The sequence below is a fragment of the Ceratotherium simum genome, chromosome 4 (genome assembly GCF_057802395.1).
Source record: "Ceratotherium simum simum isolate JZ-2026a chromosome 4, ASM5780239v1, whole genome shotgun sequence".
In the NCBI taxonomy this organism is placed as follows: domain Eukaryota; kingdom Metazoa; phylum Chordata; class Mammalia; order Perissodactyla; family Rhinocerotidae; genus Ceratotherium; species Ceratotherium simum.
In genome coordinates, this window is record NC_141903.1 from 2,515,338 (window position 1) to 2,523,604 (window position 8,267).

General features: G+C 42.5%; 1 pseudogene; it reads right to left on the reverse strand.

Moving 5' to 3' along the window:
- Window positions 1-4,020: 4,020 nt before the first annotated feature.
- LOC101395846 (protein BUD31 homolog pseudogene) lies at window positions 4,021-4,458 on the reverse strand (annotated as a pseudogene).
- Between the last annotated feature and the right edge of the window lie 3,809 nt (window positions 4,459-8,267).

The following is an 8,267-nucleotide window of genomic DNA, read 5'->3' on the forward strand; positions in this document are numbered from 1 at the left end:
TATATATAGAGAGACTTACATATAGATAGACACAAACAGAGATCTTCAAAATTTTAATCATGTCTCAGGCACAAAATTCAAAAGAATGCTGGATCCAAATTGTGACATGTTAAGATGGCTAAAGACTTTTCCTAAAGATTCTTTTTCTTTTTTGCTTTCTTGTTTGCTCTTTTTATAGCTGTTTTTGAAGTCATTTTGTCTTCTAGAAGTTTCTGCATATTAATCAAAGACTGCATTCCATCGTGAGAGGTTTGGAATCCTCTCTGTTAAGGGTGAGCTTAAGATGGACTTGAGACAGAGGTTCCCAAGAATGGCCATTACAATTCCAAATTATCTCAAAAGGTTACTTATTTCCACTTGCTTAATTTTAGATGAGGAATTTCGAGGGAGTTGAAGTAGGGAAGCTCAGCAGGAGAGGAGAGAGGAGCAGCAGATTTGGGTTCGGCTGCTGGTATGTTTAATTATCTAATTAATTTCTTTTAAAGAGGCAGTAAAGTATTCCTGATTTCATTTAAAAGTTTCAAAAGATTAAAATAGGCTTCCCATTGGTTGTTTAACTTTGTAGCCAGCTTTTTCCAATTGCATACGCAAATACACCAATTTGGGTAAACTGAAATTGCCTCATTTTGGCCATTTTCAGGTGAAATCTCCTTTAGCATGTTTAATTAACATTGCCTGAAGGGTGGATTTATATGCTCTTACAATATCAGGCAGAGGAAATGTTCCCCAATGGGACATAATGTTTATCGCCATAACATAATCTATAATATAATCATATAAAATAGATGCAATCATTTAACATAAAAGCCATTTAAATATACCAATTTTTTACAAAACTTTATCTTAATTTTATCAACTCTTATACTTCTAATCATAGCTTTCATTAGGATTCCATCAATAAGTCTCAGTCTTATAACATTGTGTAGGGGAAGCATTCCCACCCAGACATAGCATCCATCCCAAAAAAACATTCAGGCAAAGTTGACAGGACCTCTTCATATAATATTAGCTTAAACATTTTAATCTTTATAATTTTATCAACCTGAGCAGCCTAACTGTTGCCTCAAACAATTGTTGGTCAGGTTTTTCATTGTGATTTCTACCTTCTGGCTTTTAAAAATTTTTTCAAACTGGAGTGAATAGAATGGGTCTGTTTGAGGTCCATTAAAATTGGTAGGCCAGTAGAGGATCTTTTTAGCCACTCAACCTTAGGTTGTGTTTTATTAAAACCTTTGTTTTAACTTCATTTATGTCCATTCTATTTATCTCATTTTTCTTTATAGTAACTAGCTAAAGATTTCCATCCTGCTGAGATGAGTCCTATGACTCTTCCCTTTTTGACTATTCTTTATTTTCCATCTTTTAATATTTGTCTTATTTGCCCCACTGTTTTATTTACCTTAGTTTTTCTAAAAAACCCTTTAAAATATTTATACTTCGTTGAGAATAGTCCATTTATTTTTTTTTCTCAGCTTCTGTTTATTCTTTTGTTAACTTGTTTTCATTAGCATCTGTAAGACCATAAGAGGAAGCTGAGGCCCCAAATTTGATTAATTTTCATCTTTTTCTTTTTCGTAGGTTTATAACTGAAAACATCCCAATTTTTCAATGCATAACCCAGAGGGCTGTCACTGGGAATCAAATCCAAGTTCCCCATTATGCTGCCACCCACATTCACATATTATACACACTCACATATTTCCACACAAGTATCAAAACACATGGAACCAAGAATTAGTCCTTTCAACAAATTGGGGAGCCCCCCAAACAAACTCCAGTAACCTGGAACAAAACCCTGAAACAGAGGCAAACAAAGAAAGGAAAAATAGGACTCAGTCAGTTTTAATGAGAAAACTCATCAAAAGGATGTCCGTTCCAAACCAGAAGCCAAAACAGACAAACAAACCAACAAACAAATATAGAGTCTGTTTGCTTGCCACAAGAAAAATGTGCCTAAGGCCAGTGGTGCCGGGTCAGACGGAGAGTACTGGGGACAATCCCTAGGGCAAATCACCTAGGCAGCTGCTGGACTGGAAAGCCCAGCCAGCCTGGGGCCGGAGCGGTGAGCAAAGAGCCTTCTGGCTGGCTCACCAAATTGTTACTGAAACCAAACATGGGTTTGTTTACCTTCCACATAGTAGTGCCAATAAAGAAAAAAACTGAAACTCTAGGCTTGTGGCAAGGAAAGAGGTTTAGTATTATCGAAAGGCAGCCAAATGAGGAGATGGGAGTTAGAACTCAGATCCACTTCCTTGAAGGGAAAAAGGTAGGAGTTTTTATCAGGGGTTTTAGGTAGGGGAGGGAGAGCATGTGGCCATGCTGGTTGGTACCTTCCTACCAGCCTGAGTTTGGCCTTGAAGACTGAATTTATTTTCCCTTGACTGTCTGGACTTTTCTGGTTAGTTTTCATCTTCAGCCTGCATTTGGCCTTGTGAGGCTGAATCTTGATGTCTGGACCTTGACTTCCTGGGAAAGACAGCTCACTCATATACTAAGGAGGGACGGAAAGACCTGGTTAGTTTTAAACAACAGTTGATTATGCTGAATATGCACAGCTGCAGTTAGCAAAGCTTATCTTAAAGATTTTGTTCTCTTCCTCTAGCCCGGGGAAGATTTCTTAACTTTGTGCTTGGTTTCAGTCATTTCATCCCAAGAAGCCCCCCACTCATAGATGGGAACCCCACCAGCAGCTCTCAGAGTCCTTGGCAAGAGTGGGTTTGCTTCTTCTGTCTGCCCTCTGGAGGAGAGCCACAGAGGGGCTTGGCATGTTTGGGGGACCTAGAGTCCACGGGCATCTTCTTCAAGGCACAGTGGCCCTCTTCAGCACTGAGAATGAGTCCCTGGGAGAAGGGTCACTGAGCCCAGATTGGTGTGCTAAAATCACAGGCTGGTATGTCAGATACTATGCCTGCCTCTAAGTGGCCTGGCAGTGTGTCGATGACACCCACTCAAGAGACCTGGCAGAGCCCCACCCACTGCCTGGGATTTCCCAAACAAGCCTGAAGGTCTTGACCTCCTCGGAGGATTTTTCACCTTTGGGACTAGTCAATGGAGCCGTAAATTGGCCATACAGTCAAATGAGTTCTCACAAAGCTCATAATCTTCCCCTGGAAAGCAATATTGGACAACAGATGCAATTCTTGTGAAGCTTTTGCCTTATTTTTTTATTGTTAGGAAAGTGAAAATAAGGTTATGTATGGATGTGTGTGGATGTGTATATGACAGTAAAAGTTGTTCAAGAGGAAGGCTTGTGAAAGTGGAATCTGCACACAGGAGAAATTCATTCTTTTTGACAAACGTCTCCAAGGACACGTGCAAAAAGTGATGCAAAAGATACAGAGACTGTGCCACGTATCTATGTTATTATGGTCAGAGAGACTGTGTAGGAAGAGGCATCTGCTGAACATTGCCAGGAGGGACAGAAGGCCCAGTAATGTTCAATCAAAGGATGATGATGCCCCAGCTGGAATACTCCAAAGGTAGGATTCAAAGCCTGTCATCACTCAATCTACAAATTACCCTATGCTGGTCAATGAGCCTGTGAGCTGTAAGAAAGAATGAGAGAGCAGTGAAAGAAGGATGGTAGATCTCAAGTTACTCAGGAAGCTGAGCCCCCTCCCTGCCCCTTGGCTTCTGTCCCTGTCTCTCTCATTTTGGGTCCTCTCCGACCCCAGCTACAAGGTAGAAAGTGATGCAGGTCATCTGGTTCGATTCCAAATTTTGTTTTCATGATGTTCATTTTGGGGAAGGGAAAGGGTCATGAGTATATGGAACTCTAATGATGCCCATCTCTCCAGTTGAATCAGGCCCTGTTCCTGGGGAGGGCCAGGGGCTTCTCTTGGTCAAACACCGGAAATAGGCATACGGATGACCATGGGGAATCTCAGACTTCGGGGCCTCTGAATGGGTCCTGGGATCCTCAACACAGATCACTTTTGGGGGACCAAGAGCCTCTCTGGGGCCCTGGCTATGTTCAAAGTTCAAAATCCACGGCAGATGGGAGTCGGGGCCAGAGTGGTCTCAGCCTGAGCAGCCCCTGCAGCCACAGGGCACAGACTCCGTGAATCTGCCCACTTCCAGCTGACCTTCTGGAACATGGCAAGCACCACTGTTTGCAAAGTTAGTATCTTGAGTCTGAATACACCACAGGCAACACACATTCTCATAAACCTGTTTTTTCTACTTGGCAATCAAGTGTAGATCTTCACAACCTTCTCTCAGGCAGTATGCATAGACTTCTTTCTTGATAGCCTTCCGCTTAAATAAGAGCTGGAAGACGTTCCAGGATTTCTGATGATGAACTTTGAAGATGGGCCAGAGCGATTCCACTTGCCTTTTTCCTTCAAGAGATTCTAGTTCAACTTGCCTCATTTTCTGATCCAACTTTCTCAGTGCTGCCTCACTGATCTCCCACCCATCTGGGGGAGCTCTGTGGCAGCATCTTCTTATTTTCCACATAAATGCTGCTTGAGTAAGCTGAGTTTGGACATCTGGGAATGTAGCCTGGCTTTTGTTCTTCTTTCCCTTCTGCTGTGGGCCATCTCTGAAGCTCAGAGAATTGCCTCAGGCTTTCAAGATTTACTTTTGGGTTGAGCCACACCCTACCAGGCCATCATCTTTTTTGATTCACTCAAGGATTTGGGACTTTGTTTTTCTCTGCCAAATTCTTTCATACCTACACCTCAACTGGGGATTGATTGGCTTAGTATTTAGAGAGGGTGTGCATTTTTTTTTGAACATCAGTATCATTTTTATTGCAAATCAGTTGACAAGAAATTCTCACATTGAGGTATATGGGGTAACTATTCGTATTCAAAACTAATTCAGCTTGAACTAAAATGCTTGACTTATGGCCTATCAAACATATATTGTACATCTGCTTGACTATTAAAGAATATACTCTATTGGTAATGCCCTATTGGTAGTGCCATATTGGTAATGCCCAGATTAGTCCCTTTCCTGACACCATGGTCACGTTGACCTGCTAATTTGCAAGTGGATACCTCTTTAAAATTTTGATGAAATTTTATCCTGAGTGTATTTAATGTATGTTCTTTGTTCTAAAAAGATATAAGACTGTACTGAAAACCATGCTTCTCCAGAATGCTTTCTAAGGCCTTCCCAGGTTATAACCCTCACTCTGGCTCAAGTAAACTCACCTTATTTCTCTTATCTATAGAATGGTTATTGGTTATTTTGTGTCAACACAGTTAACAAAAAACCTTGAAAAAATACATCATTTTCATCACCTATAGTTTTACATGTAGATAACTTTTGTAAAAAGTTTCCTTTTTCTGTAAACTACACTATTTTATAAAACACAGTGAGAATCAACATCTTAGAATGTGTCTAGTCATACACACTAGGGATGGCACAACATCACCCCCTGCAAGTCTGGAGAAGCTGCCGTGAGGAGGCAGACACCTGCCAGAGTGTAGCCGGAAAAACCCGGGACCTTGTCACTGTAGCCAAATCAATGAACACAATGACAAGGGATCGAGGAAAAGAAAAATGGTTTAATTTTGCCAGCAAAGTGAGGCTGTGGTGGGCTCATGCCTCAAGACCCACAATCCTCCCGAGGCGTTAGGAGTTGGAGTTTTTAAAGGAAAATCTGTGGGAAAGAATGTACTCTTTGTGACTGTAACTATTTGTTGGGGGCGAATATTGGGGGGGGTGGTCCCAGACATTCTGGCATAGGGCCAGCTGTTGTATATCTACAGCAGGAGATTTAGGGATCCATTGATCAATATTCCTGCACCAGCTGAAATTGGGCCCTGGGGAGAGGAAGGAAACTGCCACCAATTATTGGTTACAAAGTTTACAAGGTTTTAGACAAGTGAGGGGGAGCTGTGGCTTTGCAGTTCAGCATCCTCCCATCAGCCTGCATTTGACCAAGACTAGGGAAGCTGCAGGTGTTCTCCGTTTGTCTGTCTCCATGATGAATGGTGGATTCAGCACCAGGAAGCCAAAGAGTTGGGGAGCTTCAGCTTCCTGATAATTTCTGGATATTAGTTTCCCTGTAACAAACCTTAAGAACTGGTAAGTAGCCAGAACTTCAATGTGAAGCCACCCGGGCTTTTAACAATTTATTACTTCCATTTACCTTGTGGAATTCAGGGATACAAAGGTTAAAACAACCAATATCTACACGTGAATGTAACTTAGAGAAGCAGGGACAGGGAATGAGTACTTTTTGGTTTTTAACCCCATACATGCTGGGTTCAACGTAGGGGAACTGATATCAGGGCTGGCACCAAGAGCACAACGGACAGTGGCAGAACCTTCCCCGGTCCATGTCCTTAGGAGCTATGATTCTGCCAGCTGCAGGTCTTGAGGCTGGGTTGTGAGCAGAGCTGTGTTCTGACATCTGTCATCATGATGACCCCTGACAGACCAAGGCGAAGATGGGAATTTCAACAAAGCCTAAATCCTGAAAAAGCTGCAAATGAAATAAAGCACAAATCCAGAATCGAAATCATAAGTGTATAAATTTAACTAAATGACACACTTTGAAAATGTTCTCAATGGTTTGGCTTGCTATACATTTATTGCCTCTTTATTTGGCCAAAGAGATGTCCTATTTTCTCTAGCATGGATAGAAAATTCATTCTGAGATTGGTCTAGCCTGGTGAGCCCATGGGGTTCTCTATGGGTCAACTGTAGATAAATCGGACTTCCACAGCCCTATTTGGCAGTGACCCTTGTTCCTCCACATTTTCTTGCCATGAGGTGCTGCCTGACCAGAGAAGCATTGCTCAAATCTGGTCATTTGGTCTGACTGGTAGAACCCCATTGTTAGTCACTCACCCCCAGCTCAGGGTATTCCTGAGCCAAGTCTTTCACCCTGGAACAGCCTGCCTGCCTCAGCTGTTTTCTGGTAGTAGGTGGGGTCAGAGATGGCATTCATTTCTGGATCATCATGGGTCAGCAGTTCCTTGGTGTTCCCTTGGAACTCCTGGTGTGCTCCATGCTGTAGAACAGTGAGGAATTGTTCCTGGGGTCTTATGGCAGATGAGAAACTGGGAGTGGGCAGTTGATGGTTTGGTCATGAGGTCCCATCTCAGACACCCCCAAACCATAGATGAGAACCTCACCAGGGCCCCAACTCAAGTCCTTGGTGAGCCTGGGGCTGCTGTTTCAGTCCACACTGGGCAGGAGAACCTCAAAAGGGCAAACATGTTTAGGTACCTGGAGCCCCAGGGGCATTGGTTTCAGTGCACAAAGGCCCCTGCTAGCAAACAGACTGACTCCAGGGGAAAATACCACTGAGCCCATGTTGGGACACTCACATCACAGCGAATTGTGCCCAAGCCCATGCCCATAGGTGACCCATCTGTCTTGAGATGGCCCATAGCCAAAGTGGCTGGACAGATCCCCACCCATTGCCTGGGATTTCACACACAAGCCAGAGGGTCTAGACCACCTTTAAGTTCTTTTCTGGAAAGGGACCTTTCCAGAAATGTGAATGGAGGCTCTCTAGTGGTCAACAACAAACTATTTCTCACAAGGCTTATACTATCTGGGAGAACAATATTGGATGAAGGACTGCAATTCTTATAATTTTGTCATATTTTAGTCATTTTTAGAAAAGTGAGAAATGAGTGTGTGTGTTTCTAAATAACAGTATAAACCAATGTTACCCCAATAAAAAAAAGTTGTTCAAGATAAAGACTTGTGAAAGTGGGATATGCACAGAGAAGTCAATTCAAATTGATAATATTTCCTGGAAATGTGCAGAAAGAGATACAGAGACTCTGCCATGTATGTGTTTTATTTAGGTAAAAGACACTCTTGAAGGAATCAGCATCTGCTGCCACTACACAAGGAGGAAATGGAGGTTCAGTAATGTTAAATCAAAGGTCAACAATCAATCCCTCAGCTAGAAAATGCTAAAAGGCAGGATTCAAAGTCTGTCATCTCTGAATGTAAAAGTAGCCACATAATGGTAAATGATCCTCTGGGCCCTAAGAATGAGAGAGCAGTGAGACAAGGATGGTAGATCTCAAGTCTCCTGGGAAGCTGAATTCCCTCCCTGGCCCTTGGCCTCTGTCTATATATCTGGATTCTCTCCAACCCCAGCCACTGAGATAAAGAGATAGGACCATCTCATTTAATTCCAAATTTTATTTTCATTACATTCAGTTTGGGGAAGGGAAGGAGTCACATTGATGCTTTGTTAGATTAGGTAAAAGAGTAGGGACTCCACAATTGATGTGGTGAGAAGGGAACATGAAACAGGCACTGTCCCAGCATTGTGAGGTGATGTC